We start from the raw sequence: 14,688 nt of genomic DNA, 5'->3' as shown, positions 1-14,688 counted from the left end.
TTCCGTTTTGACCCTCGCACAGGTAAAACACTTGCCGACGTAAGTTGCTATGTGGGCCTTCATGCTAGCCACCAATACGTTGTTCTGATATCGTGGTACATCTTATCCGAACCTGGATGTACCGAGTATCAAGACTTATGAGCTTCGTCCATTACCAGCTCGCGTAAGTTTCCATAATGTGGGACCCAAATACGCCCCGTTACGTAATAGGCACCGTCTTCCTTCTGTTATAATCATTGCCTTGAGCCGCGTAAGGCTTCTGCCCTGACGTTTTCTGGTTTCAATGCTTCCACCTGAGCATCTCGTATCTGTGCAGGAAGACTAGACTGAATAGTAAGCTGTAGTGCTCGCACGCGTCTAGGTAGAGTGTCTTTTCGACTGAGAGCATCAGCCACAACGTTGGCTTTGCCTGGATGGTACTTGATGGCGCATTCGTAATCGTTAAGTAGTTCAACCCATCGACGTTGACGCATGTTCAATTCCTTCTGCTTAAAGATATGCTCGAGACTCGTGTGATCGGTGTAGATAGTGCACTTGGTACCGTACAGGTAGTGTCGCCATATCTTAAGCGCGAAAACAACAGCTCTCAGCTCTAAATCGTGCGTCGTGTAGTTCCGTTCGTGAACCTTGAGTTGGCGCGAAGTGTAAGCAATAACTTTATCCCGTTGCATCAATACACAACCAAGCCCCTGTATCGATGCGTCACAATAGACCACAAAGTCGTTCGTGCCCTCCGGCAATGAGAGGATAGGTGCACTGCAAAGTCTATCCTTTAAGTGCTGAAAAGCGGTTTCCTGAGTATTACCCCAATGGTAGGTGACACCCTTCTGTGTCAGTAGCGTAAGCAGCTGTGCAATCTTTGAGAAATCTTTAATGAATCGTCTGTAATAACCCGCCAAACCCAAGAATTGGCATATTTTTGTTGGTGTACGTGGTGCAGGCCAGTTCCTGATCGAATCTACCTTGGATGGATCAACATGGATCCCATCCTTGTTTACCACATGGCCTAGAAAGTGGACTTCACGAAGCCAGAAGTCGCATTTCGAAAACTTGACGTACAACTGTTCTGTTCGAAGGAGCTTCAAAATAAGTCACAAATGCTGCTCGTGTTTTGATCTATTCCAAATCGAAAGCCGAACACATGCAACATCTACGTTTGGTTCTCGAGTTACTTCAGGGGAACCAACTCTATGCCAAGTTCCCCAAGTGCGAATTCTGGTTGGAGGAGGTTTAATTTCTGGGTCACATAGTGAATAGTCGAGGTATCCATGTCGATCCTGCGAAGATTGAAGCTGTCAAAAGCTGGATTACGCCTAAGAACCCATCAGAAGTTCGTTCTTTTCTCGGACTAGCGGGCTATTATCGACGATTCATCGAAGGATTCTCTAAGATTGCTGTGCCGCTCACTGCACTTACGCATAAGAACAAGCCTTTTGTGTGGGGAAACGCACAAGAGACTGCCTTCCAAACCCTCAAGCATATGCTGTGCAACGCACCGATTCTTACACTGCCCGACGGAAGCGACAACTTCATTGTCTACTGTGATGCTTCTAGCCTTGGTCTCGGCTGTGTTCTCATGCAACGAGACAAGGTTATATCCTACGCATCTCGTCAGCTCAAGATCCATGAGAAGAACTATACAACCCATGACCTCGAGCTAGGCGCGTTGTCTTTACATTGAAGATTTGGCGGCACTACCTGTATGGCACGAAGTGTACGATCTACACTGATCACAGGAGTTTACAACATATCTTTAATCAGAAAGAGCTTAATATGCGTCAACGCCGATGGTTAGAACTTCTCAATGATTACGATTGTGAGATTCATTATCACCCAGGCAAGGCGAATGTGGTTGCTGACGCGCTCAGCAGAAAGAGTTACGTGCTCAGTACTCGAAACATCCAAGCCCAGCACAATCTCGAAACCCTTATTCGCGAAGCTCAACATGCTTGCTTTAACGAGCGTACATTGAAGAGAGAGAGGATCTATCACGATGGAGCTCAGTTAGTAAGCAAAGCAGATGGGATATTCTATTATCTGGACCGAAATTGGATCCCTAAGCGGACCGATTTACGAAAGATTATCATGAAAGTGGCAGAGTATAGCTATGGATTTCATAACGAAACTCCCGCCCACGCCATCAGGTCACGACGATATTTGGGTCATAGTTGATCGTCTCACGAAGTCAGCCACTTTTTGCCGATACGAGAAGACTACAAGGTGGAACGACTAGCCCAAATCTACACCGACGAGATCATTCGTAATCATGGTACGCCTCGTGATATCATTTCAGATCGTAATGCTCGGTTCACTTCGCGATTGTGGGAAATGTTTCAAGCGGCCCTTGGTACGTCGCTTAATCTGAGTACTGCATTCCATCCTCAGACCGACGGACAAAGTGAAAGAACGATCCGTACTCTTGAAGACATGCTCCGAGCGTGTGTTATAGATTTTGGTGGTAGTTGGAACAAACACCTGCCATTGGTGGAATTCTCGTACAATAACAACTATCATGCCAGCATCCAAATGGCACCCTTCAAGGCTTTGTATGGTAGAAGATGTCGATCGCCTATTGTGTGGCACGAGATCGGTCACTCGCAACTAACCGGTCCCGAGATTCTACAAGAAACGACTGACAAAATCCACTAGATAAGAGACAACTTGGAAAAAGCTCGGAACAGACAGAAAAGTTACGCCGATAAAAGACGCAAGCCCCTGGAATTCGCCGTTGGTGACTACGTACTCCTAAAGGTATCACCTTGGAAGGGTGTAGTTCGATTCGGCAAGAAAGGGAAACTAGCGCCTCGATATGTTAGACCTTTTAGGATTCTGGAAAGAATCGGAAAAGTCGCCTACAGACTCGAACTACCGGAGGAACTTAGTAACGTCCACCCGACTTTCCACGTCTCTAACCTCCGAAAATGCCTTGCTGATCATGATCTAATCGTACCGCTCGACGATCTTCAGGTCAACGAAACACTACACTTCGTGGAAAAGCCTGTCGAAATCATGGATCGCCAAACCAAGCAACTCAGGCGCTCTCGCATCCCGATCGTGAAGGTCCGATGGGAAGGCAAACGAGGCGCGGAGTTCACTTGGGAACTCGAAAGCGACATGAAGGCCAAGTACCCGCAGTTGTTTAAATAAATAGATCCGAAGCATCAAATTAGTAAATCACGGCGTTGTGTAGCCTTCGAGCCTAATTTCGGGACGAAATTCCCTAAACAAGGGGAGGCTGTAACACCCCGTGTTTTCGAATGTCAAAGTCAAAGTCCAAGTCAACTTTGACTTACTTTGACTGTAGATAGTCGTATTTATGTTTTAGTTGTATTATGTGGAGTAAGTGTTGTAATCAGCAAGAATCGAAGTAATCGAATGTGTTATAAAGCGAACCGATCTACGACTGTGAATGATAGGAAGTAACAATGCGATAAAGTTAACTAATCAGTAATCAAACCGATCTAACAATCACCAAACTCGAGACTCCAATCATGCGAATTGTGGTACTGTTATACGTGTGTGTGTGCCTTATGTGTTACTTGTGCGTGTTTACTTTATGTTGGTGTGGTATTCAAGCAAATCAATCGAAAATCGAATCGAAACTCGAAAGGCAGTCGAACTCAATCGAACCGACATCGAAACATGACTTATAGAAGATTGTATGTTAGATATAGTAGTTGGGATTAAAAGTAATTTGACTAGGAACCCTATCGTATTCGTATCAGCGTCCATCGAAATCGAAACGTCGAAAATCGTCGCAAAATACTCGAAGTGGGTCGCGGATCGAACAGGAAGCATCCGGATCGAACAGGCCAGCCGATCGGCTAGCATCTTGCCAGCCGATCGAGCAGCCCACTCGATCGGAGCTCCTGGCCGATCGGCTGCCAGTTTCCTCTTTTGGGGCCTATAAATAGGGCTGTCATTGTCATACTTTCCATTTTTGGAAAGCTCTGACCGAACCAACTATCTTCTTCACCTTTTCTCAGATTTCTCTCAATCCCGGTAAGTTTTCACTCTAATTCTTGTACGTTTTTGATCATTACTTGATTCTACACCTTTCTATCTTTCAAAACTTGGATTCTAACCGTGAAATTACCAAGATCTAAGTGTTCTTGGGTGATGTCATCATGGTGTTCTTGAAGAACATCATGTTTTGGCCTCATTCCACTATGATTAGCTTAGATCTAACCGATTTCCACATAAACAAGTTAAGATCTATCAAAGATCTAAACATCCACAAGTTGTGAAGGATTGAAAGAAGGAATTCCAACTTTCTTTCAACTCTTTTACACTCAATGCCTTCAAATCAATAGAAACGGAGCTTGAACCGGCTAACTAATCATTCAAACTGTTAAAAGGTTCAAGAATCGGGTTCTATGAACAAGGTTCATCGATTTCGGGTTAAACTCTAAGCCGACGTTCCGAACCGCTCAACGGACGGATTTGGGTGATTCCTGTCCGAACCGGAGAGACAAGTAAGAAAAAAGGTATCATAGTTCAACTCATTATCAAACTACCTCGATATAACGACAAGTGATCAGACGACCAAGTGTTAGATGAAAGGCTGACCAGGTCAGACTTGCTGGCCGAACGGCTAGGCTGACCGAACAGCCCAGCCTATCGGGCACACCAGCCGATCGACCGGGCCAGCCGATCGGCTAGCACATGGCGTCTCACTTTTCCAAACTTTTGTGGTATAGTATTGACGAAGTGGTGTTCGATCGAATATGACACTCGATTGGTGAACATTACTGTTCGGATCATGAGATACTATGCTTCAACACTTAATCGTTTTCATAACTCGTTCGTAGTAGGGGATGCCAGCCGATCGAACAGACTGTTCGATCGAGTGACATTCAGTTGAGGACCAATTCTGAAGTTTCTAGCCGATCGAGTGAGCTAGCCGATCGAGTGAGCTAGCCGATCGAACGAACCGTTCGATCGATCGACTTGAAAGGTAGGAACACTTCAGTGTTCTCAAATACTGCAACAAAAACTTCAAAAGTTCAAATCCTCAAACACAAACACACCAGAGGAAGAAACAATCCACTCGAATGGCCCAGCCGATCGAGCCTGCCGGCCGATCGAACAGGACTGTCCAACCAGACATACCAGCCGACCGAACAGCCCGTTCGATCGAACCTACCGTTCGATCGACCAGCCCATTCGATCCATCCATACTTGTTTACTTTTCTGCGTTACTTATCTTTATGCTATCAAACTATTCAGGCTAATCTTACTCTTAGTGCTCCCTTCAATCCATAATCAATCACTGTGAGTATACTCGATCCCTTTTTGCTTTTAGCACTTTTGGGTGTTACATACGTTACCTATCAAGTCACAATCAAACACAACTATTTGAACGCTGACCATTTGCATGTGCTACTTGACTATATGATTGCTGTTTATTATGTTTACACGTGGAGTGCTATCTACCTGCCTTAGCAACATAGTACTATAGTTTGGACTCAGCACCCGTTCACACGAGGGTTGTTAAGGACAATTACTTGCATGGATTACGGTGGTAATCATGTATTGCGAACCGTCTCGGACGGTCAACCCGCAGTCGTTGGTATCGATGGTCCCATGTCGATAATTAACATGCATCGTTTTCCTCTATGTACGTTCCTGGTTATGCGTAAACTATTCGAACTCTATATGCTATTATCAAACTTGTGTGCTCACCTTTACATTTTATGTATTGACTTTATTTTAACGTATGTGACAGGTAATTAGGATGCTTACCTGCTAGGAAAGCGAGGCTTGAATAAGTTTCTAGAAGCCCCCAACAAATAGTTGTCTGCCAAGAACAAGCGTCTAAGGCATAGTTGTCTGTAGATCTTGTCCTCTGGCATTACAGCCAGAAAGTCCACAGAATAGGGGTCTAGAAGCAGATAAACAATTGTTGTAATAATATTTGAATCTGAGTTGTCGGAACGGAATTTATTTGCCTAGTTACTTTCTATGATAACTTGTTTATTTATTTGGGATACGGTATGGGACGTATCATTTAACTGAATTTGTAATAATAGTTGTTGTGGAAACTTCTGGACAATCTGTTTCGCTCAGTGTCGTGCCCCGATGATTCCGCCATCGGTTGGGGTGTGACAGATTGGTATCAGAGCCATAACTATAGGGAATTAGGCAAACACGACCTAGTCCGGGTCGCTGTCTTAGAGACCTAGACTATAGTTAGGAACCATCAGACCCAGTTTATGTGCTTTATTCTGCAATTCTTCACTATCACTACACTTAAATTTTCAACTAACGTCAGGCGATTCAGTTGGGAATAGGTGTGAAAACCGCAAACTCCCGACTAAATTTCCTGACCTTATGGGGATTTTACTCCTTCATCTCAATATTTTCGCCAACAAACGAGGAGAATTATACCAAGTCAGGTGTGAAACCCCCATTTTGATGAAAATTCTTCTCGATTTTACTAAAAGCAAGGAAGAAATTGCTAAGCCAAGGGGTGAAACCCTCTGATGAAACAATGGTTAACCTGGCAGGGTTAACTCACTGGTCTCGTCAAGAAGGGTTAATCCCTTCCTCTCGAGGATCGCTGGCTGGATCACCGGTGGTTGATCTCCTGCACAAGGAAACAAGCCGTGACTCGTAACAAGGAGGATGGGGTGGGGGGTGCTCCTTGTTACCACTCTCCGGCGTGAGAATCAGTAGTTTGCTTGGGAAGCAAAGTAAGATCGTAGTAGTAGTGAGAGAGTTGTGAGAAGATACCTCAAACCTGGTTTGGGGTTGGTATTTATAGCCGAGGAGTGGAGGAGGATGATGATGGATGGACTGACGACGTGCTGCCCCTTTTCAGGTGTGTCAGGCTCGTCGGTTATGGAGGTTACGCCACGTCAGTCCATTGCTTACGTAGCTCTGACAAGTAACTGTCATTGGTGCCACTTGCACTGTGGTGTCAGTACCACTTGCTTGAGTACATAGGATGCGGTGCAAGCCGCATCGCTACGTGCGGTAACATCTGAAGTTACCGCGTCTCCTACTTGTGATCAAGGAATACGCGAGATGCGGTGCTAGCCGCATCGTCGTCTTGCCTGCATCCCTTGTCGTGACGAAAATGTCCGTATGGTGCGGTGTCAGCCGTACCACTACGTTCATCTCCTTCTATGCCTAAGGTAAGGCTTTCCTGTATTGATAGAAGTGTTCACTGGACGCGGTGCGATGCCGCGTCGCTGTGAATACTTCCGTTTTCGTACACCAGATGTGATGCTATGTCGCATCACTCTACCGTTCTCCTGTTCCATGTAAGTCTTCCTTTGTTACTAGATAGATTGGATTCAACCCTTGTGTCGATGCGTTCCCGCATGGGCACAAGTGGGTTGTTAGCTAGTGGGGGTTTTGATAAGGGTAATGGTCACTCGCGGTCGATGCTGACGCGAGATCTGGGACCATACCCCTTCAAGTCCCCCCAGTCTAGTGTTGCTGCCACATACAAGGTGTATGTGGGAGGAGTACTGGACTATGGTGTTTGGAAGGTAGTTTGGAGTCTGGAGAAGATCCTAGACCATGTGTGGTCTTTTCGGTATGTAAATGAAGCTGGAGGTCCGGAAGGGTCATCTGACGCCTCTTCCGTATCGGTGAAGGAATCTCGTCGGATGCGAGATTCTCCGCCGATTTATGTCACCAGGTGGTCTGCCACCTGTTGTTGTGCCGAAGGTCTCTTTGAGACCTTGTTAGTAATGCTGCACAAACTTCGAACCAACCTCTGAGGTGGTGGTTCGAAGGTATGTGGAGGTTTCCCATCCTTTAAAGGTGGGCTTGTCTTTATACCAATTGTTGAATTGGTGCATGAAGAAGAAAAGAAACTTTTGGACCAATCTTTGAGACTGGGATCAAAAGTTGTTGATGCTTGCAAGTGCTTTGCTCGAGCTCTATGTTCAGCATCGAGTTATGAGACGACAATCCCTTTTTGTGGGGTTTTCGTGTTTATCGTCATAGCTCTCTAGTAACCGCATGTTCTTTGCGGTTACCTTGTTGCGTCATTGTTGGTCATGTTTGGTCGAACAATGTATATTCATACTATGGGTAAATAAACATGGTCATAGGCAAGGATATGCCCACCATTGTTTATTCTATGCGGCCCATAATCGGGTTAACAAAGTCATAAGCAGACTTGTTACCGCTGTTCGGACGCTTGTTGTTCGACGAGAGTTTATTTAGAGCGTTGTTCTGCGTTCGTTTTGGAGCCACTTACCTTCCCGCTCCAATACCGAGTTTGCCATGCAGTAGCATTTGTTCGGTGATGTGGAGTGAGCTTGGCTCTTCCGTAGCAACCACTCTGCGGAAGCTATGGTTATGTCCGTAGCTCCTCGTGAGTGTCTGCGGTTTTGTATTACCACATTTGCTCGAAGTGGGTGTGGGTCGGATGTAGCTCTTGAAGGTTCAGGAGACAGGGTTGCTGATGTGCGTTCGCGTGCATACCCTTCCTTCCTTTTGTTAAAGAAGGTGTTCATATACCCTCTGCGGTTGTGAACCGGGCAGGAGGGATTTGAAGCTTGAAGAGAATGAAGGCAATGCAGTTCCCCTGTGTCTGAGATGCGGTTCAGTCCAACGGCCAACGCTGGTTCTGAGCGTCTGACACACCTGAACGGGCTCGTGTGTGTCATGTCCGCATATTCCACGTGTGCTCGTGGGTCGTGCGGATAGGTATTATACCCCCTTATAGTGTAGAGATATATGTTTTTACCTATTTTTAGGGGTATGTTAAAAAACGACATGCGGTATGGGTTATGGTGCGGTATACCAGAGAAACCGCATGCCGCTTATAATTGGATAATGTAGTCGCTTTTTGTTGCATACGTGGCTGGACGCACGTGTGAGTTGGTGGAAGTTGGTGAGATCTTCCTGGCATGTGCTGAAATGAAAGGACGTTTGCACTGCCCGAGGCATTAAATGCACTGTAGCGAAGGGTGTAAACGTCTCTTGTGTCAGGCGCGTGGGCGGCCACGCGCGCGTGATAACCGTCAGCGGAAACGGCGCTCGACACGTGGTGTCCTATAATTCGCTCTTTTTGAACGTGATCATTTGTTTTCTCCCTCCGCATTAATTGCGATGGGTATATAAGGGGAAACCGTTCGTGGTTTCCCCTCACTTGTTCGAAAATTTCAAAAAATTTGCCGTTTGAGAGAGAAACTGCTATCTGTCTTCTCCGACTATTTCTTCTGAAATTCCGGTGAGGTTTTTTAGTTTTTCTGTTCACCATCTTCTCTTTCTTTGATATTTTTGATGGGTGAACCATCGAATCCACACAATGTGGAGGGTGAAAACCCTGAACAGCCGATAGTGGCTGAGGAAGAAGACGAGGATGATGATGTTGATGTTGCCGGTGGTGGGTTACCGGTGTTGAAGTGGACAAGAGGTAGTTTTAAAACTCTGATGGCCACTGTTCAGATGGCCAAAGACTGGAATGCTACTTACCCACGAATGGGGGACACCGGTGCCGATGCTCCGGCCGGTTATATAACCTTGTGGGCGGATTTTTTCACCCACGGCAACCTTAGGTTGCCGGTGACGGTGTTTGTGGCGGAGGTATTGGAGTATTATCACCTCCATATCTCCCAGCTTAGTCCTTTCGGAATGTTCCGAATTCGGAATTTTGAGTACACATTCCGTGCCCATGGCCTGCCCATTTCAGTGGAGAATTTCCGGCGTTTCTACCAGTTGACGGTGAACACCGGTTTTTTCTCGTTCACTCAAAGGCATGGGAGTCTGAAGTTGATGACACCCCCTAAGGGTGTGACAGGCTGGAAGAAGAGGTTCTTCTACGTGAAAGCCTGTGCGGTCTATGCTAACATGTCTTTCAGGAATGTCGATGTTGGAGTTTCCGATGAAGATATTCCTGTTGCTTCCGCGAAGACCGCGGACTGGTTCTCTAGGCTGCGGCCTATTGAACTCAAGAAGTTGGATAATGACCAACTGTGGATATTGCGGATGATGCTCTCTAGACCGGATAGGAAGGAAAGGCCCGTGTTGCGGGAACAGGGTGGTGGTAAGCTCGTTACCCTTTGTTATTTTCCTTATTTCCTAAGCCTTTGTAATAACCTGCATGCATGTATCAGCGGATGCGGTTGGCTTGTGGAGGATGTTTGAGCCTGATTTTAAGGGCCAGGTTGAACTGATCGCGGTTGAGCTGAAGAAAGGTTTCAACCTTGAAATTCTGAAGAACTTCCGCGTACCATCAAAAGCGGTGCTGGAAGCCCCGGTTCCGGGAGACGCAAGAGGTACGTCTTACGTGGCATTACTTTTTTCAGTTCATCTTTTTGACTGGTTCTGTTGATTGTGTGAATCCAGGTGTCCTTGCGGATTTGGAGAAGTTTGAGAAACGCGTCCCCAAAAAGACTGTGGAGAAGAAAACGGTAAAAAAGACCGTGCGGGGTCGTGGCAAGGGGAGTGTTGAAGGCTCAGCTGCCCCTGCTTCCGTTTTCGAAGCCGCAGGTACCTATCAATCTTGTTCTCGGGGATATACCGATTACGTCGTAGTATCTGACACCCTTGAGGGTTTGGGTGTTATAGGTAGTGGTGCGGCCGCGGGTGGAACTGCTGTGGTTCCCCCCGTTGTTGGAGAGAAAAGGGGGCCAGAGCAGAAAGCTGCTGGTGGTGGTGAACCGAAGAGGCGGAGACTGCAGACCAGGAGAGTTGCTCCGGTGCAGAAGAAACCTGCAGTTGCTGCTGGTAAGTATATCCCTTTCTTTGTTTTGTATGTACCATGGGTGGGAAATACTCATTGAATACTCTTTGTATTGCAGAATCCCAAGATGCGGGGTATTCTTTTTTCGATATTCCTGCGTCTCCTCTGCACACCGCTGCCGCGGGTGCGGGTGTAACGAAAGAGACGGTCGCGCCCAAGGAGCCTGTGGCCCCTTTTGTTGGGCCAGTTCGTGATCCCCCTTTGGAGAAGACGGTGGAGACGACTGTTGACCGGATTTTTGATACTGTGGACTCCTCTGACAATCTAATCTCTCCTGATGAGGGTGATGGATTGAACTTGAGGTTTTCAGATGCCGGTAAGCAGAAGTCTGATGCTGAGGTGCGGCAGCAGGATGCTGAGCCGCAGAAGTCTCCTGCTGGGGAGAAAGGTAGCGGCTCGTCTGCTGGTGATGCGGGTCACGACGGGCCTCCAATTCAGCCTGGGGAGTCTGAATTGGAGTATTACTACCGCACATACTCCCTGGGTCGTAGTATGGTGTATCACCGACCTCCTTGGACTGTTATACAGGGGGATGATATCTCAAATGACCCTGCGGCCTGTAAGGAGATTCTGGGTGGTCTGGGCACCCCTTTTGAAGTTGAGCGTGCCCGTGCCGCACCCCGAGAGCTGCGTGTAAACCAGCTCTCGTCAATGCTGGTAGGTACTTCCATCGTGGCTAATGCCATTTTGGAAGATTATAAGGTGCTGGGCCGCCGCGAGGAGGAGGCTGCTCGTATGCGGGCGGAAGCCGAGAAGTTGGTCGAGGCTGCTCGTGCGGGTGCGGAGCAGCTCGAGAAGGATAAAGCTGCTTTTGAGAAGCAGAAACAGACTTCGGAATGGGCTGCCGCTGCCCAGCTAAAACAGGTGCGTACCCTTGCTAAACTTCTTGCTGATGAGCGCAAAAGTTGGAATGAAAAAATGTCCAATGAGCGCAAGAAGTGGAATGCATCGTGGGCTAAGCAGAATGACATTCTGTTTCATGCTCGGCAGGAGCTGACCAATGCTAAGGCAGCGAATGCTACCTTGAGCCAGGAGAAGGCTGCGGCTGAGGCCGTTTCTGTGAAAGCGCTGCAGGCGAAGGCCGACGCCCTGAAGGCGCTTGCAGAGGCCAAAGAAGCCGGGGCTCGTGCCTCAAAGGCCCTTGAAGAGGCCGCGGAGAAGGAGAGCCGTGCTTCTAAAGCTCTTGAAGAGGCGAATGCGGAGCGCATTCGTTTAGGCAAAGTTGTTGAAAGCCTGCAGGTACGTTTCTTTACCTCTGTTGTATATTTCCTTTATTGTTTTGAAAATATTTACCGAGTAAACTGTTTGCTGTTCTTGTAACAGGCTGAGGTGCAGGCGCGAGAGGTCGCAGTTACGGACCTTACTACCCGCGTGTCCGCTGCGGAGAAGCGGGCTGACGCTGCTGCTGAGGCCAAGGATGCCTTGGTGTCCTCTTTTAACCAACTGGAAGCTGACCGTGAGTGGTTGCGGACTCACGGCATCGCGCGTGTAAGTATCCTTTGCCTTTACACTTGCTTGGATTAGCACTCAAGACTTATGATCTTTTTACTGCAGATTGTCGAGGCTATAATGAATGCCCCTGAGACCTTATCTGGATTGGACCTGGTCAAGGAACGTGCGCGCGAGGCTGGCTTCAAGGCTGGTTTTAACCGCTGCATTGGGCACATCAATGTATTATCCGCAGGCGGTTATACCGATCAGGCATCCGGGTTCCGTGATGTGGATACCGAGGGTCGTCTGAAAGCGGCCGTAGCCTCCTTCTATGACACGCCCCTGGCCTGTGTAGGGGAGCTGGACGAGTGTTTGGAGGTTGCGGATTACGTTGACCGCTTGCGGATGCTTTACCCTGATGTGGAAGAGGAAGAACCCGCTGGTGGTGCCGGAGGAGACGCGGGGACCAGCGGTACAAAATAGGGTTTAGGTTGGCGAGTGTGCCTCCTTTTTTGTATTCCTCTTGTATAGAACAGGAACTTTATGTAAATTCCGTAAGCATCATGTGGATACTTGAATTTTTTGAATATAAAGTTTCTTTGTTCAGTTTGTACAAGTGTTTTTAATTCTTGCATGTCTGAACGTGTGTATGCGTAATCTTTACCCATTTATGAACGGGGTCAAGTATACTCCATACTTTTGTTGTATGGGTATGCATCAATTCTGTTATTTACCGTGTGAGGGTTTTTAGAATTGCTTAAACTTTGTAAAAGCTTATATTACCGGAACTCTACCCATTTGTGAATGGGGTCGAGTGTACTCCATACCTTTGTCGTATGAGTCCGCGTCAATTCCATTGCTTGCCTTTTTGGGCTCAGGAATTGTGTTGTGTTTAACAAAAACTTGTGTATCCGGCCGGATAAAACATGCAAGTCTGTTTGCCTTGTGCTGGCCTATTACAATATTTGTGTGTGGTTACCACTTTGTATGGGTATCACGAATGAAGATTTTGCCAATCTGTTTTTGGGATACCGCAAAGTGGAACACGCATTTGTAATAGTAATAACAAATAATAATGTAGAAAATTGCTTATTTATTTATTTGCAAATGGCCTATGGCCCAATAGGTTACATAGAGAAATGTAAGAACATGGCTTACATATAACAGCGTCGAAGCTGTTGTGCATTCCATGTGCGTGCGATAGGTTCGCCTTCTAGTGTTTGCAATCTGTACGCGCCTTTCCCTAAGACCTCTTTGATGAGGTAGGGTCCTTCCCACTTGGGGGCGAGTTTGCCTGGGCGCTCGGCATTAGATGCCTCATTGTCGCGTAGGACGTAGTCTCCCGGGTTGAAAGTACAAACGCGGACGCGCGCGTTGTAGTATTTTTCAAGTTTGGATTTATATTTGGCCTCGTTGATGGCAGCGTTTTCGCGCCTTTCTTCCAAGAGGTCCAAATCGATCCTGCGTTCCATGTTGTTGTCTAGTTTTTCAATAGCCAACATTCTAGGAGAGGGGAGACCTACTTCTGCGGGGATCACCGCTTCTGAACCGTAGACTAGGCTGAAGGGTGTTTCCCCATTGCTTGTTTTTGGGCTTGTGCGGTGAGCCCATAAGATATTTGGGAGTTCATCGACCCAGCCACGCCTGGCCGTTCCCAACCGTGCCTTGATCCCTTCGACTAGGCTTTTATTGATACTCTCGACTTGGCCGTTCCCTTGCGGGTGTGCGACCGAGGAGAATATGTGCTCAATGTGTAGTTCCTCTAGCCATTTTTGAAATTCGTCGGCAGCGAAATTGGTGCCGTTATCGGTGACAATGCACATTGGTAATCCGAAACGGCAGATGATGTGTTCCCAAATGAACTTTCTTGTTATCATAGCAGTGGTTGAGGCGAGTGGTTTTGCTTCTACCCATTTGGTGAAGTAATCAACCGCCACTATGATAAATTTGACCGCACCTGGAGCGTCAGGGAAAGGTCCCACAACGTCAATTGCCCATTTCTGAAAGGGCCATGCGGTTGTGACGGGGACTAAGTTGTTTTTTGGCCGCAAGGTTTTTGGAGCATGACGTTGACAGTCGATGCACTTGCGCAACTCTTTGACGGCGTCCAGGTGCATGCCGGGCCAGTAATACCCGGCATTCATGATTTTGGCCACTACCATGCGTGGTCCCGCGTGTATGCCACATATGCCCTCGTGTATCTCTCGAATGAGGTATGTGGCGTCCTGGGGGTTGACGCATCGTAGTAGTGGTCCGAGGTATGACTTGCGGTATAAGATACCGTCTCCCATCTGATAATGGCACGCTTTGTATTGTAGTTTGCGTGCTTCTGATTTGCTTTCGGGAGTCACACCGGATTGTAGATATGCGATAATAGGTGTCATCCATGATGTTGAACCGTATTGAATGACGTTGACTTGGCGCAGGGGTACCGAAGGATTTTGCAGGATTTCGATGCGTATCTCCTTTGCCAAGTGTTGGAAGCTGGTAGATGCAAGTTTTGATAATGCATCTGCGGACTTGTTTTCGCTTCGATTAATATGGCG

The sequence above is a fragment of the Helianthus annuus genome, chromosome 8 (assembly GCF_002127325.2).
Source record: "Helianthus annuus cultivar XRQ/B chromosome 8, HanXRQr2.0-SUNRISE, whole genome shotgun sequence".
Taxonomy (NCBI): Eukaryota; Viridiplantae; Streptophyta; class Magnoliopsida; order Asterales; family Asteraceae; genus Helianthus; species Helianthus annuus.
This window is presented reverse-complemented; position numbering follows the sequence as displayed.